Source organism: Agelaius phoeniceus, chromosome 12 (genome assembly GCF_051311805.1).
Source record: "Agelaius phoeniceus isolate bAgePho1 chromosome 12, bAgePho1.hap1, whole genome shotgun sequence".
NCBI classification, from domain to species: domain Eukaryota; kingdom Metazoa; phylum Chordata; class Aves; order Passeriformes; family Icteridae; genus Agelaius; species Agelaius phoeniceus.
In genome coordinates, this window is record NC_135276.1 from 13,146,484 (window position 1) to 13,167,223 (window position 20,740).

The following is a 20,740-nucleotide window of genomic DNA, read 5'->3' on the forward strand; positions in this document are numbered from 1 at the left end:
TCTTCAGTTTATATTTCAGTATTAGTGTTGTGTTGAAACAGAGTTTTTACTGAATGAAAATTGGTGCTGCTATTTAGCTACTGATGCCTATCCTGGGAAAATGAAGAGCTAGGCATTTAACTGTGAATACCTGATGGCTTAAAATATTAAATCACATTTTCTCATCGTCTTTCAAAATTCCAATTTTATAATTGATTAATTGTAGCAGTTATTATGGTCCTCCTTCTAGCAAGCACTGATTCCCCATGCAAACACCACCAGCAAGACTAATTCTATTTATTTCAGTGAAAACAAACTACAGTTCAAGGATGCTGTCCAATGTGAGGTATCTTAGAATTCATGTGTTACAAGTATTTACCTGACAGAGGCCATGCAGGAAACCTTGCACAGGTACTTCTCACTGAGCATCACAGGACAGTTAAACACCTCTCAGCTGTTGTCTCTGCAGCTCATGCAGCTGCCTGAGAAGCAATCCTGGAAATACTTTGTTACCAAAAGGCAAATTCTTGAAAGTTGAAAACTTTAGGCTGTAACATGTATATATTTATATATTCAAAATATTTTCAGCTTTGTATTTTCAAGCATTGCTGAATTTATGCTGCAGCTATATTTTCCTCTGTCAATGCATTTCCAGAAGTCCTTGGTAGAATAAAACCCCATTCGTTTTCCTTCTGTTATAGCCTTTGGATATAGTGGTAATGAAACAGTGTAACAGACTGTTATTGAGTATGGGATGATTCTTATCCCTGAAGTCTGTAATAAGGACCATAAAAATGACTGCAAGTGTGAGAACTGTTCTTCTTTTCCCAACCTGTTCCCTGCCTCCCAAACTCACACATATATATGGGAGTGTTTGGAGAGAGGCAGTGTTTGTACAGATAAATGTAAATACAGATGAAGTGTAAATACACATTAAGTGTAAATACAAATTTTAACTGTAGCTATGTTCACAGAAAAAAAAAAAACAGGCTGTGGCAATTTAGCTGTCTTCATGAGGATGTCATTTTGTAGCCCTAATATGTGAGTGCCTCATACATAATGGGATTTTAATTAGCAGATTTCTATAGAAGATCATACACATGATAAATTCTTGGCCAGGTTGACACATATGCTCACAGGCTCCAGTGAACTGGCTCAGAGAATGCCAATACATATGTAGTTGTCTTTAGGATCTAAGGTGAAAGAAAAATGGTTGTAATTCACTCAGAGCAACATGTCAGATTAAAGAAATCCTCCTCAAATCAATGCCAAAGACCCTTGAAAATTGATTTGAAATCTACACATGGTATTGAAGGCTGGTGAGCCCAAAAGCTTCTATGCTTTTTACAATTATATTAGTTCATCTCATAAAATGTAGCCTCTCTTCATAGAAAGCCCATCTGGTTTCTACTTTTAGACTTTCTTGACCCATATAATTCCACCGTTACTAATTCATCTGAACTATTCTAGCTAAATGAATTTAAAACATATTCTAAAATGTTTAAAAAACCCCTCAAATAAATGCTGGCCTTCCTGCAATATCACACATTTGAAAGTATCAGGTTATGCAACTGGCTTTTCATTCATTTTCTATCCACAGCCCTCCCATTCTCTGCTCTGAACTACACTAGCAATTTATTGAGCTAAATAATGTGAAGGAGTGACACCAGATGTCTCAACAGAACAGCAACAGGATCCAGTTCCTGAAAAACATATGGGACAACCCCTTGTACACTGAGCATAGAAAAATTAATTTGTAACCAAGATCTTGCTGAAATAAAGAGTTATTGCTCACCTTTAGCTTTAATCCTGGTAGGCATATTTAGAGAGGTCCTTGTTTGTAGGCTCCATGCGAGGATTACGTCTCATAACTGAAACTGGGTGGAGAACAAAAGTTTTAAAGATGGACACTCATTGTTATGCAAGCTCAGTACTGTGATTATTTTCTTATTAATCAAGCAATTAAAACTGTAAAATAGATCAGTTTTACAGTTAGATCACATGAGAACACTGAAGAGACTCATTAAAAGCATTGTGCTTGAATGGATAAATTTGTAGTGGCATTTTCATTCTTACAGGGAAGGGAAGGGAAGGGAAGGGAAGGGAAGGGAAGGGAAGGGAAGGGAAGGGAAGGGAAGGGAAGGGAAGGGAAGGGAAGGGAAGGGAAGGGAAGGGAAGGGAAGGGAAGGGAAGGGAAGGGAAGGGAAGGGAAGGGAAGGGAAGGGAAGGGAAGGGAAGGGAAGGGAAGGGAAGGGAGGGAAGGGATCTCTTTTACTATATTGTTAAAAATTCCTGTGAACTGAATGTCCTGATGACTGAAGTCCTTTTGTTAAAGCCTAATAAAAGGAGTATGAAACTTTGAGACATGAGATCTGGAGTAATATCCTGGCTGCATTTAGATCTAGAGAAATACCTCAATAACCTTTCAGGGAATATGGAAGTCAATCATTTGTTCCAAACTAGTATGATATTAAGAAGTTATTTGTCCTCATTAATATTTTACTCATCAGTTAAGAGGAGGAAAATAATGATGATATTTATCCCTATAAAATAGTTTGAAATACCCTGAAAAAAGTGAAATAACTATGAAGTTTGGTCTAATTTCAGAATTGGCCATGGTGGCAGGGCAAAGATGTGCACCAAAAGATGTCCAGAGGTCTCTTCTAGTTAATTTTTTTCCTGTGATTTAGAGAAACAGAGATATTAAATTGAATAAGTATGGAGCCTTGGTATTTCTCTGCACAATAAGGATAATATTACATTCTCTGCATGCCTCAGCTTCTCCAAACTGAACTGGCACTGGAAGTAAAAGATCTGTGAGTGATGTGTAAGCAAATGTGAGAAGATATTTAGAATTCATCTCCATTCAATCCTTGGCTCCTGGATTGGATTGTAATATACTGCAGCAATATTTGCTAAAGGAGGAGCTTACTGCAACTCCTGAAACATAAACCCATAGGTAAAGAATTTTCTGGCATCCTTTCTTTAACAGAAAATGAGTGGGAAAATACATGGGAACAAGTGCTTAGCAGTGTTCTTTGATTGCTGTCCAGATGTTTGGAGAGATCTGATTTTTTGGTCTGCCAGGTAGTTGTGCCATGATTACAATGGATTGTAGAAGCCTCGAAATAATTTCCATTGAGATATCCACAAAAGCTCAGCAATCTGCAGAAGAGCTTCAGAACTGTGGCTCTGATGGATTGGTATCCTGCAGATACCAGCACCACAAAGCCACACTGGAAGCATTCATTTAGAATCCTATGTCAGTTGGAATTTATTTCTATTGACTTAAAGGTAAGTTAAAACATAAAACTGGTGACTAGACAAATAAAAATGAAATTACTTTCCCTATTATTTTACATAGCTTCTCTTCTTCATGGGATGACAATCAATGCAGTGGTTTAATCCTACAAAGATTTTATATGTGCTCAGTTCCCATTGGAGTATGCTGTGAGTTGTTTAGCCAAGTTTCTCCAGATTACGCTTACCAGTCTTTTGAAAATCTAAGCATTTACTTTTCCACCAAACTTGTGGACAGATCAAACATGCATGCATTGTAGTGTCCTTCATAAATATTATTATAGATTTACATTAAAGTAAACAGTTTATAACAAATAAACTGAATTTCCTTTCTTTTTAAAATTGGAAATAATGTTGTCTGTCGAATAATTTGCTGAACAGTTTTCTGGATTTACAATAATCACTGAAATGATTGCTGCCAGGGACCTCTGCAAGCCCCCTTGTCCAGCACTGGCTTACTGCCAGCACTGCTGGCACATTTAACCAGCCAGTATTTTGTCCAGCTGTGACTTGGAAACCTCCAGGGATGACCCATTCCAGTGCATTGCTGCACTGCTTTGCTGATGAGAAACTTTCTCTTGGTTGCCAATCTGATCTCATTGCTAAGTTTTTAAATAACTCACTGCAACTAGTTGAGACAGGATCTTTAAGCTATGGTAAATTCGACAAGCCATGTGGTACAATTCCTGTTACCTAATGAGATGAATATGCAAGGACTTCCTGACTCTTTCCATCTGCCTTACCTGGGATTCAAAATTGACTTTGTGTGAAGCTTTATTGCCTTTACAACCTGCTTAAATACATTTCATTGCAATTGCTTCTTTTTTTACTAGTCTCAGGTAGAGTATAATATGAGAAAGAAAATTCAAAGGAAAATATCCCTTTGTGGCAGGTTTTTAATCAAGACTGACAGGTTTTTAAGCAAGACAGTCTTAGACCAGAACATTTCTATATACTAACCCCTTCTCTCTTTGCCCATTGAAAGCATTTAGCAGTTTACAAGTCTGTTGGTGTGGCAGAATAGCCAACAGTAAAAAATTTGCTTTTTAATGATAAAGTTAATCTAGTGAGGTATTTGTTACATAAGCTATATAGGAAAGAAGTTCCATTACCAACATTCTTGCTACCATCACTACTGCCCTAGTGAAAGGAGTAACACATAAATTGATAACACTATCTACTGCAATAGCTAAAAGCCACAATGCTCTCTGTTATTCACTAGTATTTACATGCAATTAAACAGAATAATCTTCTGAATTTATAAATAATAAAATTTAAAATTACACATTTATGCTTCAACAGGATAAAGTTATATCCTCTTGGGAAAAGATCATACTATTATGAGTTTAACTCCTCATAATAGTAAATGAGAATGACCTAATATCTACATAAAGCATTTAATTTGGGCCATTTTGTACTTTATATTTTAACAGACCAACTCAGAGATTTCCAGTCACGGGAGTAGCAAGACAGGAAATTCAGTAGTGCTTTATTTACCCTTACAGAAACTCCTTCAATGAATCAATGATATTCAGCCTGTCATATTCCCACACAGTGTACATTCACACTGTACAGCCAGAAAGTTCTCAGAAGTTCACTGAACCACAAAATCACTGATGTTTCAGAATGGGAAGTGGCCATAGCCATCTGGAACATTGGATTCCAGTCACCCATTTCCAGTCATCTCTGCATGTAAACACAAAAACCAAATAGAAAACATAAGACCTGTAAAGGCTGTTATCTACATCAAAAGATCTGCATGCTCCACACTGCTCTCACTTACTGAGAGCTGATAATCAGTGCTGCAATGCAGCAGTGATGAAAGAACTGATCATCAAATACAAAGGACTGTACACTGGAACTCCAAGCTATTCAATGAAAAACAACTGCAAGGTTTGCACAATTAATGATGAATTCATGCAGGTTACATCTCCTCAAGTTTTATTGAGAACTGGCTAATACTAGTCTCTCTCATGAGATTATCTATGCAGAAATTACTAATCTCTGTCTGTTCATTCAGATTGTACCACAAGCTCTCAGCTAACATAAAAACCTTGATAAAAAAGGAAGGTGTGTTCCTATAATATTTAACTGCTCTGATATTTAACCTGTTTCTTCATTAGAATTTAATTAAACTTATTCCACATACAGATATGCTAATGCACTTCTTTTTCTCACCACAGTATAAAGAGAACTAAAATATAAATGCAAAACATAAGCAAAACTTAACCACCTGCTGAAGTACTTGGGCTTTGAGAATATTTCATTGAAGCATTTTGTGTAATAAATTGATTAATGCAATTATATGCAACCAAAATAGACATGATAGGACCTATCATTCAATAATTTCCTGATCTTTCACCTTGATTATGGTTATTTTGCTTCACTTCACTTCTACCAGCAATTGTTACATACCTAAGATCTGACAAGGGGATTTCAAACACACCCTGTGTCCTATTCTATCCAACCCAAGAATGGCATAATTTCCACAAAGAAGCAGACTCTATTTTTTTTTCTTTGTACTTCTGTTTTCACTGCCCTGTCTTGAAAGTACAAGGTCTTTAAAAAGTCTTGTCTGACTCATGACTACCAGCCTCTAGCAGAACTAATGCCAATTTCTAGGAAGATTGGATGAGTTTACTTTCTACTCTATCATTTGCAGTTTTATAAGATAACTACAGATTTTGCAAAATAATCTGATTTTTTTTTCTATAGCACCTCTAAATGCAATTGCTTGCATGGAAGGCTAGCTCACTTTGAACTCTATTACATAGTTACAGTCATATCAGTAGAGTCATCAGATCCTCACTCAAATAAATTTCCTTGTTCTATTCAACAAATGCTCTTTCACTTTAACCTCTGAGCATGATTAAACAAGTACCTCTTGCTATGGCCTGATGCTGGATCCTACACACTGTGGAAGGGAGACAGAAGTAATGTCCTCACAGATACATCTGGCTGATACAGGAGAGTGATATGGCTTCCTGAGAAGAAATATTCTCAGAGAAACATTGCACAGTCAGTAAATGTACTCAGCAGTCAGAGAGAAAACAGGTATACCTAGATTATTCCTTTTGGCACACTGTAGAAATTTTAAATTTAAGACGCCATATGATGCAATTCAGTGGATTTTATCACTTAACAGCTATAGAATTGCTTTATAAGCACAGATAATAACTAAGCACATACAAGCAGGTGCAATTCCCTTCCCAGCAAGTTGGGGTTGTGATAATATACCCTGACAGAGCTGTTTCATAAGTGCCAGTACTACCTCACCTCCTTTTCACAACCCTCTGCTAATGTGGCACACCCTTGTTTGGCAGGAAATGTCACCTTGTGTTCAGTCATTCCTTGTTTTCCTCAAATAATTATTTCAACCGCAGTGTCACACAGTTAACATACATTAATATTTTGCCTTTTCTACACTGAAATTCCTGGTGGTGAGGAAAAAAAGAGAGCCCTGGAGCACAGGAGAGGAGGTTACCTGGCACATTCTGGGAGTGGCTCTGCAGTGACTTGGGTGAGCGCAGCCATGATAACACTCTGGCTCTGGGTGAGGTAGATGTCTAGGACATAACTAACTTATAACTACTCCTTTCCAGACTCAAGTGCTCTGCTTTGTGTGAGGAGGGAGTCTGAGGAGTCCATCCTCTATTCTCTAAAGTGGAGTCATTCCCTCATTTGGTTCAGTTATCCCGAAAAAAACAGGATTCGTGGGAATGGGCACACAAGGGGGTACTTCTGCCTGCTAGATCACGAATCCATGGCTTTAGGGCACATCCAGCTTTCTAGGGCCAGGTACCGCTGAACCCCTGCAGCCTCACTGAGGACAGTCAGGCCAGCTGTCACTGTCACACTGAGTCACCATGGGCAGCATTTTACACCTACTTTATATAGACATAAGATGCAAGATTGTGAAGTCAGGTCTTCCTGTCTCTTCAAAACTCTGGATTACACTTTATCTATGTAGGAATCTGTATCAGAGGATGTATAAAACATCAAGTTTTTGATAAATTAATGTGTAAATTTCTCCTTTTCTCACAACACATCTTGCAAAACTGACTTTAAAACACATGATATATTTTTCACTGTTATCAAAAGCACATGATTTATCTATTCAAACCTTGTGGATCTGTTTGGTTTAGGGGAACAAGGTGGAGCCCACCACCTTCAGTCAAGGATTGGCTGCTTTAATCAAAGAGATGTGAATAGCTTGCATTCTCAACTTTTGATTTCCACAAAGCCTGTTTGTTTTACTTAAGGCTAGCAGTCCCTGTTGCCAAGGAATTGCTAGGGAGCTAAGCCACACCTTTATGAATATACTTAGCACTTCCTGCTCTGTGCAGCCTTAAAAGCAGTCTCCTCTACTCCACAGAGATAATTGGAGGTTAAAAAAACATAAACATCTACATCTTAAGATCTTGCCTGGCTGGCAAAGCCACCTGTCTTTGTGCTCTTGTTAAACAGTTCACACAAGGTCTTGGGGAAGTGTTTACCATAAGCTGTATTTTTCAGAAGAATTCCATGTTTGGGATGGTGATAATATGTTTCTTACCCTTTCATCTGTTTGAATCCAGAGCTTCCATTGGTGGCTGCTTTGTGACAGAAGAAAATGAATTGGTGTGTTCCTCTGAAATCCCTCTGGGCTGGTGCAGATGCTGTAGGCTGACTGGCAGCTCCAGCACACAGGGTAAGGGTTCATTATTTGTAATATATGTAAACAAACCTCTCAGTGCTCTGAGGCAGCACCATGGTGTAATTGCTAGATCACTTGCATCCTCCTTTTTCTGCTTCATCTGTAATTTAAATTATTATATAGAAGGATTTGTCAGTCCTGTTGATGCTCAGTAATTACATCAATCTCAGGAAGTTGTGTTTGCTGTTTGTTTGGGGTTTTTAACATAGTTTACTTAAAGAAACAACTTTTAAACACACATATATTTAGTGCTATAAAACAAATCTAAGCATAGAACTCATTGCTGAAATTTATGCTGTCTAAAAAATGCCTAAAGCAGGCAGAACATTCACATCAGGAACATTCTTACTGATGAATCAGTCCCACAGTTTCATAGATTTCCCTCTTTAGCCTTTCTTCTGATGTAAAATATAAAACTATCTTTTGTTTTATTGTCACTGCTTACTGCAAATGGGAACTGTGGGAGCCTTCAGGCTCCCACTCAAGATTTCTTACAGTTTTCATGACATGTTATAAATGATAGCAGCTTCTAAGGCTTGGGTGGGTAGTAGGGATGATTAATAAGATATGGTTACTGGCACAGTAGTGAGGTGGAGTAGGTGTGAGTAATTGTATTCTGTGGGAACTTAATCAGAATCCTCTGGTTCATGGGCATGAAAGTATTTTGTATTCCCAGCATTTCTAAGAAAAGGACAAAAATCCAACAGCACCTTAGTGCAAGTTTCCTTAAGGATTTCTATACAGAGAAAGATACAGGCAACAATAGAAAACAAAAAATTTGGAATCAGTTACTTTATTACTACTTTTTTCTTTTTTCTGAGAAAGAAATCTGCAGTGCACATTAAAATGATGTAGACTCAAATGCAGTGGGAAAGGATTCTCACTTGAGGACTTAGAACTTGTTGTACAGGCCTAAAAGCACTACAGGGAACAGACAATGCATTTGAGGATGGAGCTTCACTGCTTCAAAGGAATAGCAGTCTCCATAATAGTCCCAATACATTATTGGGGGGCAGAGAAAGAGGTTGTGAGCATACACATAATGAAACTAAACTAGTGGGTGTAAAGTAACAGCCAGTTCCATTTATTTGCACAGTTTATCTATAGTAGCAACCAAAGTCCCAGTAGGCAAACAGCCTGGACAGCTGCTGTGGAAGAATGGATTCCACAGCTCTGCAAGGATTTCATGTGAAGCAACACCCTCTTACTGGGATTAGATGCCTTACTCAAGGCCAGCCTCAAAGGGATTTACAAATCCACTATATACCCTTAATCAGAGTCATACAGTAATGTCTTCATTGTTTGTGGCCAATATGCTGCATCAGAGACATTTGTTTTTTTCTCCTAATGTAGAAAAGAAAACACCCCTTCCTTAGAAAAATCGTAAGGGATTGGTAATATGGGGATTAAGCAGGCAGGATTATACAGTCTCAGCTGAAAAAAATAGTGTATGACAACTGACAAAAACTGTTACATCCCTTTCAGGAAAAGGGATTATTAAGCCAACAGTTCTGCAAGTTAGGCCTACAGTTCCTGGCTCTTGGGCAACAAGTATTCATTATCAAATGCTGCTATTTAATATAAAATGTGCTCTCTTCAGTCTTCATGTGCCTTTCCACAACACAATCAAGGCTAGAGGACAAAAAGCATTTGTCACATTTCAACAGGGAACTTGGTTTGGCATTGGGCATGATGGTTTGTACAGTGGGTTAGGAATACTGAGGGAAAGGATGGGCACCGGAATGCTCTTAAATTCATAAAACCACAGTTCCTACCTTTATTTTTAATATGAAACAAGCAAATGTATGCATCAAGATGTTGTAATGTATAAAGAAAAATTAGTATGGGCATGAAACACTGAGGAGTTTATTTGATCTACTCTCCTTGACTGAGACAAAAGACAGTAATTTCAACAGCATTGTTTATGCATGAAGGAAAATCAGAGCACAGGGATCTATTTGTTTCTTTAGCTCCTTATAAAATAAAGATATAGACTGCCTGAACTTCTTCAATTGTTTCAACATCAAATGTCAAAGAATCAAAATATTAAAGTTCAGTTTCCTAATCTATTTCCTGAATTAAAATACAACTTTCAAACATTAACATTTGGATAGCAAGCTCATCAAAACACATAATCCCACATTACAGACAAATATGGATGTATATCTACATGCACATATACATAGCTCCTGTGTTACATACTCATTTTCATTCCTCACTTTTCTGTTCCCTCAGAGTTTTCAAGTTTGGGCCAAAGGCATATACTTGATCTGTTCTCACTTAGCATTTCTGACTTCTTTAATCTTCTTTTAATTCATATTTTTCTATCCTTTCTCTCAAGTATCTGAAAATACAGAACATTAGATGAGTACATAGCAATGCAGAATAATCAAATGTCTGTAGAGATCACAGCTTTCCCACAATAGCATTATAAGTATAAATTGAATACATATTTGACACATCATTCACAAATTGCTGCCTCCCCCTGCTCCCCAGTGAAAGGAAGCAACACTTCAAAGAAAAACTGCCTTAGTAGTGTGACATTTACATCTGCTATAAGGCCATTTATACTTAATTTCATATTTGATTTTGAGTGTGAGATTTTCCTACCAGCAGTAGATATGACCTTTTCAAGGAATGACTGCATAGGAGAAACATGCTCCTTTCACATAAGTGATTCTTTATGATACCTTTCCTCCACCCCTCCCAGCAGTGCCTTCATGTTCAAGCAGCTTCACTCTGAATTTACTATAGCTATGCAACTCTTGCTCATTGTAGCCCTCAATAATTGCTTTCAATCTGGATAATGCTGTTGCCATATACTCTGTGTAAGGCTACACCTTAAACACTAATAAAATGAAGTTCATGTCAGAACAGCAAGGACTACTTCTGAACTGCTTGACTCAACACAATTTTTTCATGGGTGGTTATGAATAACAAATGCTGCACAGGAGGGTGGTAGAAGCCCTTCTCTTTTTCTCCTCATTACTTTTCCTCTGTGTAACACACACCAACACATGGCCACAGCTGCAGCCATGTGCCTCAGTTTGACATCCTTGAGATAACAAAAGGCGTGACTGGCAGAAGACTCTCTGAGGATTCTGGATTCAGGATATCTGCTCCCACTTGACAATAGCATGAAATTATATTTTAGCCATAATTCTGAAGACATCCTCTCAGCAAGGGTTTTGGAAAAGGATGAGGATATACTCCCATTGATAAAGAACACACAAACCAATTCTGGGTATATCAAACCAACTCCAGCATCAGGCTTTAGTCCAAAGCTGGATCATGACTGAATTTTTCCTAGGGCATGCAAAAATTCCAAATGTGATGTAAACTGCATTCCTTCAAAAGATTTGCTATTTTTTGGCATTTGCTCAGTTTCTCAAGAAGTTTCACTGGGACATGACAGGTATCAGCAGCGAAGGCAGAATTCAGCACAGAGCTAACTTGCTGCATTCAAGTTCAACAATGTTTCCTGTTAACCAGAGTCAATAGAAATCAGCAAATAAAAGACTCCCCTGGGCCTTGTAAAAATTCATTTACTAGTCATGAGTAGAGCATGGGTGAATTCCTGTTGAAAGTTAAAGCAAAAGCTTTATTGTCATTACTTTTTATACAAATTAGCCATATTATACTTCCTGGACTCTGGATCCATTCTGAATAAAGAATGCATTGCTAGTGTCATATTCAATGTACCTATTCCTTTGCAATATTTAGATGTATTTTATTTCACCACAGAAAGCTATGCAGTGATTGCAGGTTGTAAGGACATCTGTTATATTTTTCTTCATTTTCATTTTGAACTTTCCAAAACTGTGTCCTTTGCCCACTGCTAAAGGGTAGAATTATATTAATGGAACATAAGTGTAATTTAGTCTCTGTAAGGCCACACACAACTTAGGTATGCAGTCAAATATGCTCTAGAGAGCTGCACTTCTGTTCAGCTGTGTAACTATGAACCTCTTCCATGAGATACTCTAGGAGAGGGGAGTGAGACAGTGTCCCAGAGCAGTGCTCTGCAGTTACTGCCTTACCTTCAAATCCAATGGTGTTAGCAACTGAATCAACATCTCATACTGAATTTTCTCCTCTGTACTCATTAAAAAAATAATCCTAATTTGTATGTTGTTCAAGAAATAGTAGAAGTAACATTAAGCTCTACCTTGACTACTTTGATGATTGGACCACTGAGCTGATCTAACACTATTCAGACTTGCATATCTTATATGATGAATTTTGTGTGAAGAGATTCTAGCTTTTGTTTGTTTTACAAAGTATTATAAAAGAAATCTCTGCTCAGAGTTGTGCAACATCTTCTGCCTCCTCTTTCTCTTTGCTTCCTTCAACTTAATTCTCATAATTCTGCTTAATGTCCTGGGAAGACTTGACAGTCAAATTTTTCCCAATGATTAGACTTTTCCCTTTCCCTCCAGATTTGTGTGTTCTCTGGTCCAATTCGAATTTTTTACCCTGGAGAGGAATATCAAAACAAGTAGATGTATCTGAAACTTACAGTAGGCATGTTCAAACAGTAAAAAGTCTCACACTTCTTTTGCACTACAAAGAAAACCACAGGATAATAAACTCATCCAATTTTAAGTATAAAATATGTATGTTTATATACATATAATAATGACATGTGGGAATCTGATACATGACTTTCATAATATAGAGGTGATAGACAAAAGCCTCAAAGAGCCTTGGATATTCTTCCCCTTTCCCTTTCCCTTTTTAAGTGGGCATTTTTCTTTATAGCCCACCCAGAACTAGGTCACCATTGAAACTGTTCTTGGGCAGTGACTGCACAATAAACTCAAGGCAAGAGGACAAACATACTCCTGCACCACTGTACAGTTTGTCTCAGTGTGGCAGGTGGAACAAAAGAATATTTTGATTTGTTAGAAAAGAAAAAAAATCTGAGTATTTTACATGAACTACAGCTCAAAAAAGACAAAAATAGAGTAAGATTTACAGTCCATAAGAACATTCAGTATCTACATAGATACAACAGTATCTATGTCCTGGATGTCAAATGGTAAATGTCCATTTATTTGTCCAGTGTAGCTTACATCTTTACTTTTAACCCTCACAGCTGAGTAATAGAGCATCCTCCATTGAGGATGAACATCAGAGCTTGAACATTTTCTGTTATGCAGATCATGTAGTCAAGCTATGATCCAGAAGGAAAACACAATTCAGCTCTCATGTGGCCTAAAGCTAAGAATTTTTCATATTTTGTGTGACTTGTAGCTAGCTAACACAGAATTATGTTTGAATAGCTGGCCTGGCAAAGACCTATTCAGCCTCAGAGTAAGGAAAACGTTTCCAGACTGGTGTAGAAGAGCAGTCATGAGTGACAACATTCAATAGTCTCAGCAGCATTGCTGAGAGAATGCTGGACTAGCACTTATGAAACTGCTAAATTCATGGTGGACTGATGCACTGCTCTATCACTTTTCCTCTTAGTGGGCAAGATTACTGCAAAACTGGTTGAGGGTGTTTAAGTTTCTTTGTGTTTTGTTTCATTGCATCCTAGAACCAAGGGAAATTTCTAAAATTTTCATATTGAGATAATACCTAAGTCTAAAACTTTATTTGTTTGAATATTAACAGACAACAGGCTCACATGACCACCTGCAAATTTGAGTTGAATTCTGAACTTAAATTCTATTCAGAAAAATCTGAAATTTGACACATGCCTTTTCAAGTAAAGCTCCTGAACACAACTTTTGAAGTTAAATACTGCAGCTAAGCTGGTTTAACAGCTTGGCATTGCCAGAAGTGGGAAGCCCTTGTTGTTTCCCCATACTTCTTTTTCCCAGCCTCATGTATCCCATCTCTTTGTACCTGCTGTAGTTGTGGTCGGACTCTGGCTGAACCAAAACCACTTGTTAATTCACCAGAAAAACCCCTTTTGATCACCAACCAGACTGACTGAGTTCTGTTACTGCCAGGGCCCACGTAAACAGAGGGGCCACAGTCAGGAGGCAGAAAAAAGTGTCTCCTTTTAGCAAACCATAAGACTGGCCAAAGCCTCCCTTTCATTACTAACACAATGTAAAAAGCTGATTTTGTGTTTTTAACCAGGGGTTTAGGACTTGTTTTGGCAAGTAAATTTTGGGGGGAATTTTTAGAAGCCTTGACTCTCTAACTATTCTTTAGCTAAACTAAGTCACAGTTTCACAACTTTTTTCTTTTTGACAATTGGCTGGGGCCAAAAATGCCATTTTTACGATAAGCTGCTTTCACGAGTGCGTCTGTGAAGAGGAATCACCATGATATCATGCCCTTACAGGGTCCTTCAAACAAATACTTTAGTGTGACAATAATGTAATCACACACTTCCTGAAGGAAATTCCTTGGCTGAAGTGCTGTGGCATTCAATTTAGTCAGTTTAGTACAGACCATATTGTTCTAATGATAAAAAAAATAATGTACTTCAGATGCAGGTACAGAAGGAGACAAGGCAATAAAGTGACAGTGAGCACCAAATTCTTTATCAGCTAGTGGGTCATGCACCCATAGCTACTTAGCACTATTTTGAAATACTCACAGCAACTACTTCAGCCTCTGGGTCGTTGGAATTTTACATTTTCAAATACTTTGAGAGTGACAGCTAGAGCACAGAAGAAGGAAAAAAGCTGAGGAAAAAAGAACTGTACAGCACTGTCCTTAACACACCCTTTTAAAGAGTTCCTTTTTAAAGTATAACTTTAGTCATCTACGAAGTGGTTCAGGTTTTCAAGAAAAGACTCCAATTTGATGGCTGGAATAGTCATTTTATAAGCACCCTGTCCCCATTTGTTAACCAGCTTTGCTCATGAATAAATACCATGCTGCATTTTTCCTCCCCATCCCCACCTTTTAAGAACAAAAGCAGCCTCAGGCCATCGACTCTTCCCCATCACCCTTTTAATCTCTGAGAAACAGCTTCTTTCTCAATTGCTCTTGCTTAACGAATGCAACATTTAACACCCCAGATGAATCAGCACTGAGCTACAAGTAACCTTCTGACTACTGATCCTTCAGCTTCACAGCACTAAATTTACTGATGGAAGTGCCTGGACTGTGAGCTCCATTTTGGGAGGTCATTTTAGAGTCCACATTTGCTTGTGATACTTCCTCACCTCTTGTTCCTTTGAATCTGCCTCTGGAATTCCAGTACATGCAATTCATTTCTGTGATGTGGTGATTTCTGATTATCAGAATTCGTGTCATCTCTGTAGTTTTTGTTCTTATCTGGGCAGAACCTAGATGATGTTTGAAGTTTAGGGGTTCAGGGTTTAGTACAATACTTACAGAAATTCCCTTTACGACCTTACCAAAGATCACAAGGAAGCATTTGAAAAGCTGTTGAAAAGACAGCAGCTCCAGTCAGCAGAAAGTTTCTTGTTCTCATAGGAACTAAACAAGAAACTCAAGCAGATGATGGAAACAAGAGAACAGGTTTGTTACAAAATCTTTCCTCAACAACATGAATATGTATTTATTGGTACATACATACATATTTAAAATGTAAATTATGGAAGTATACACACACACACACACACACACACACCTTTTTTCCCCAGCAGTTATTCCTTAGACTGGACAAGGATGAAATCCTTTTATATTTTTGCTGGAGTTCTAACTTGTTCCTGTGTGCAAATTTTCTTTTTTTCCACTCCTAAGTTTATATATATATATATATATATATATATATATATATTTATATTTATATATATATTTATATATATATTTCTATATTTCTATTCTTGTGTCTCCCCACTACCCCATCCAGGAAGAACATGCTGTCTTTTAGGCAAGTGCTCTGTGAATGTTTTCCTTCAGTCGTACACGTGGTCCCATCCACCCTCAAGAGGCGAAGGTGGGGCTGTGTTGCTGTGTTTGTTGTTTATTGAGCAGCCTCTAGTGGTTCCCCAAGGAGCCACCCAAGGCTGTAACTGCTGCAGAGGCAGCAGGTACCTGCTCACACCTTGCACTCAGAGAAATGCTCTGAAATTGTCATCTTGCCTAGAACACTGTTGGGCCTTTCTTTAGCTATCTCCAGTTTAACAGAGAAATTCTTCTAGCAATGAAAAATCTTTATTAGAAACCCATAATTGGAATAAAACTTCAAATTACTGAGAGATTCCTGCTTGGGCTGATAAAATCTTCATTCCTGAAACAGGTGGTCCTTGGGCAGCAGCAATGTGAGCCGTTAATATAATAAAAAAATGTCCAGCATATGAAAGACTGAATATATATTAATAATGAAAAAAAATTTATAAAATTAATTACAAAGGATTTAAAATTGTTTCCATTGTTTATAATTATAAAATTAATTATAATAGCTTTCTAATTGTTGCCACTGTTTATGCTTAAATACATAAACTCGGTGCTCTAATATTCTGTTAGCTTGAAAATGTAATCTAAAGAACTTCAAGCTTATACAGAAATTTTGGGCTCAGAAATTTACAAACTCATATCTAACTATTTTGTCATGATAGATTGATATGAATAAATTTTTTTAACTTTTAGTACCAGATTTTTTTCTACTAAATATCAAGAAGATTCAGCAGCATATGTGTTAGTTCACATGTAAAAACCAGTGATCATCACAGCAAAGAACAAAAGCTATATTTGAAGTATCTACATAATAATTCCTCTGACAACCTAAAACTAAACTCCAAAATGCTCCAACCATTTTTTTTCAGCCTGGTTAGGATTCTGAGAAAAGATTTTTCAGCTGATTTTCTACATTTGCATCCTAAAACTACTGTTGAACTCTTCCCACCAGTAATGAATTACTCAGTGCGCCGGGCATGTTTTCACTCCAGCCGAGATGCACCAGCCCTGCCCCGAGGGGAGCACAGCTGCCCCACCTGTCAGCATGCAAATATGTTTGGTATGCCCAGTCACATTCACAGCAAAGCCTGCAGCCCACTAACAGAAAGATTAGGGTTTCCTATTACCGTGAGGCACGTTTCCAGCAGATCAAAACAATGGACTAAAGGGATACTCTGAAACTAGGAAGCCAAATTTGCAAGATTTTACACTTCTACTAAAGATACTTTGAAATCCTAAAAGAAAAAAATCTTTTTCTTGAGTTTCTGAAACCCAGTACTGCCTGGGGTTTGATTTTTTCTTTTTTCTTTTTTTTTTCAAAATGCTTTTCCAATTGCTTTTAGGTGAAAAAAGCTTCACGATTTTAGATCATTAAATAATGTTCTGAAATAATATCTCATAAATCCAGGATCATGAAAGAATTTCAGAAATCTTATTAGTACTAAGTTAAAGAATATTTCTGTAGTCATTGCTTTGTTCTTATTTCTTGGTATCCCAGGCTGGTAGTCCAGGACAGCCTCATAAGGTGGGAAGTGCTAGGAAAGTTTGTCATCCAAGATCTGAGAAACAAAATGATTAAATATCTGGACCCTCATCTTTCATTTTTGCCCCATCTCATCCTTACATTTACAGGCCTCAATGAGGTTGGTCCTCCACAGTCATTTTCACCTGTTATCCAATACTCCCAGCTAGATGCCAGTTTTTGCTGCCTGTTTATTTATGCCCGAACCTGTCTTTCACACTATCCCTTAAATCTAGAAAACCCTGCTCAAATTAATTAGTATTCAACTTACCAGCCTCAAGACATGTTTATACTCTGATGTTTACAGTAAACTGCCAGTTGCAATGGAGAGGAAGGTTGCATGCAGGGAATTTTGATACCATAAACACTGTTTACTTCCAGCTTCAGGAAGTCTACTCAGTATGCAAATAACTGGACTTGTTTCTCTTTATTGTTTATTATTTCTTCCACTAAATTAGCTGCTGCAGCTATTGCAATATGGCTGAAATAAATCTCAATGCATTGTTTGAAGATGATGGGACAGAAAGCTGACTATTGCTGTGTCTCTTCTGTTTGATACTGTACTTGTATTAAGTAATTTCCATGTGCCAGGAGCAAAGCTGCCTAATCAACATTTATACTCAGGTAGCACTCAATTCACCTTTTAAAATTTTTTTACACACAAACTGATTTTAACTGTATTTAGAAGCAAAGATGTTTTGTTAGTGGGATATAGTAAAATTTACATTTATCTGCCTTACTTTGGCTAAGGACTTGAAGGACTAAAGCTTGCTCTTCAATCTTTACTCCATATCCCAAGGGGAAAATTCAGTCATCTGTAAAAAAAGATGAAAGGAAATGTAATAGACTGAACTCCATCAGATCAAATCAGCTTCACCACAATAAACAGATCTGATTCTATATAATATTATGCAAGAAAGAAAATAATGAATCCCTGAAGTTTATAAGCAGAAACTCAGTTCATCCCTGATTTATAATGTATTTTCTCTGCATAGACACACATGCACACACAGAGAAAAAGGGCTGTTCCTAGCAGCGGTGAATCTTTGACATTCCTGCTCTAGCCAGCAAGGGTTAAGAGATAGTGTACAATAACAAACTTCATTATAGCAGTAGTAGCTCTCACAATGTTAAAGGACCATTCACAGACAATCACAAAATAAATTAATTATGTGTTTAGAAAGACTATTCAATTTGTGCATGATGTCATGCATTTATAAAGACAAGTTGAGAAAATAGACATACAAAATACTGAACAGAATAATCAGATCTTTCATGGTGTGGCCTCTGTTGTCAAAGGACACATGAGGCTGTTCTCATTTACAAGTTCATGACAGAAGGAAAATTCATGGGATAATTTTGCAAGACACAGGGTTAGCAGGACTTGTGTTAAGGCCTCACTGCTATAGTACCTCAAACCCATTTTTCTTCCAATATTTGATATTGGGAGTTTCTTTCCTTATGCACCAACATGACAAAAGTGCTGTAAAACCTCTCAAAGAAGGGACTTGAATGATTGAAAGATGTGGCTAAGAAAACAAGGAAAAAGGAAAATAAGAGGATGAATATAGAAGAAAAAATTCAAACTCAATATGAATGTTAATGTAACATGAATGTTACAACTGTCAGGAGAGAGATACAAAGAGAAAAAGAACAGTACACCAAAAACATCTGAGAAAGACAATCTAATGTGGAAAGAACTGCCATGAAATCAGAAAGCCTTGACTCTTTTTCCAAATTACCTCCTGTGTTTCCCAAAACTTGTACAGAGTTTATTTAATCTACTACATTTTCTGTCTGTAAAATCAGAAAGAATGCTTATCTGATAGGCAATTTGGGTACAGAAAAATCTGTAAGTAATCTTCAGGCCTATCAAGTTTCATGCACTAAAATGAGATTTCCACAACTGTTTCCAAACTCACATTCTCCTAGAGGCAGCCCTCCATAGCTCTGCTGGGCAGTGCCACTGCTCCTCTTTTCTCCCACCTCCCATTCACAGCCCCAGGCTCCCTCCAGCCTCTGCTCCCAGCACTTTTCCCACACATCTGCTCCAGGCACTGTGTGACCTGTGGGCAGGAGGACACTGCTTGTTTGAGGGGGTCTCCTGTTTGTGCAGCTACAAATCTAAGATGTACAGAACTGGAGAGAGTAAAGTCCCTTGGGTGGCAGAAGCATCTTATGAAACAAATATTTGGCTAGGTCCATAACACCAGGAAAAGTCAAATCTCTGATTCAACCTATTTGACAAGGGTTAAACAAATGAGTGAACAAGTTTGATGTGATAAAAATGTTGTCTCTTACTTTTCCTGAGGCTTTTTTCCTATTTGCTAGTGAAGTCTTGCTCCTTTGCAACCACCTGTGGTCAGTTTTGTTTTGTTTTGTTTTGTTTTCTGGGAAAAATACCCTGAAATAGAAAAATATATGTAATTGGAAAAATACCCCAAATAAACTGTTATATGGAAGGCAAGAAATTGTAAAGAGAACTATGTTGTTTGTCCAATAGCAAACAGCATTCACAGAAGAAAATTCAAGCAGACATAGCCAAAGCAACTACAAAAGAATGCAAACACGATTCTGTAGCTAGAAGAATACTGAGAACAAAAGATATATTGTTAATACAAATGATGGAATGAGAAGAATTGTAAACAACATTCACTGAAAGAAAACATCAAATTAGACATTCAGTGAATAAGTTAATTTTTTTTTTTTTCAAAAGGCCCCACACCTGGAAATGTAAATAAAAGGAATATTGAGAGAGAGATGCCACACAGAAAAGATTAACAAAGGAAAAAAGTCATTGAAAGCCATAGAATATTTTCCAGCTTTCTGTGAAGGTTGGATTTAGAGTAAGGAAGATGAGGGCAGGGTATTTATACCATGTTAAGTTAAACCTTTAGTTTAAGAAAATAAATTGTGAAAGTATTCTCTTTATTTTTAAGTATAGTTGAGAGTCAAATAAGAGCTTCTCCTAAATTGCTTCAGGAAGTACTTACTCCTCTCTACAGGTTAAATAGGGAGTCCAGAGAGTGACAAGTGGCTGAGACAAATCAGCAGTTCCTGGAGGGAGGGCACTGAGTCCTGTCCCCACCTTTCCAGCTCCTATTTCTTTTCTCCCACATCTTCCTTGTGTTGCCTCTGAACTTTATCTGATTCATTCCAAGGTCAGACAACAAAATTCACTAACTTGGCAAAAAATGTACACTTTGGAAGGTGGGCAAAGGTAACTCCTGTTGTTTTATCAGGTTGAAGAACCTGCAGGCAGATGAGCTCCAGAGGTGGCTGAAGGTCAGCAGGGGGATCACATAGCCAAGAGCAGAGTGGGGTACAGGAGAAGGGCAGAGGGAAGAGGGAAGTGCTTCATGGCAACAATCAGCTTTAGCTGAAGTCAGCCACTTTTGTAGCTTAAGCAC

General features: G+C 37.6%; 1 protein-coding gene and 1 long non-coding RNA gene across 2 annotated transcripts in view; both read right to left on the reverse strand.

Annotated features, from left to right (window-relative positions):
- Positions 1–1,790, reverse strand: part of ESRP2 (epithelial splicing regulatory protein 2) — a 45,534-nt gene extending 43,744 nt beyond the window's left edge. The window contains exon 1 of the mRNA XM_077185129.1: positions 359–1,790. The gene's annotated coding sequence lies outside the window, so the exon portion shown is untranslated. The remainder of the gene's footprint in view (positions 1–358) is intronic.
- Positions 1,791–7,416: 5,626 nt separating this feature from the next.
- On the reverse strand, positions 7,417–15,302 carry LOC143695115 (uncharacterized). Its single transcript, XR_013184053.1, has 4 exons — positions 14,535–15,302; positions 10,195–10,319; positions 8,006–8,075; positions 7,417–7,871 (listed from the first exon to the last, which is right to left on the reverse strand). It is a non-coding gene; the product is annotated as an uncharacterized LOC143695115 (long non-coding RNA).
- Between the last annotated feature and the right edge of the window lie 5,438 nt (positions 15,303–20,740).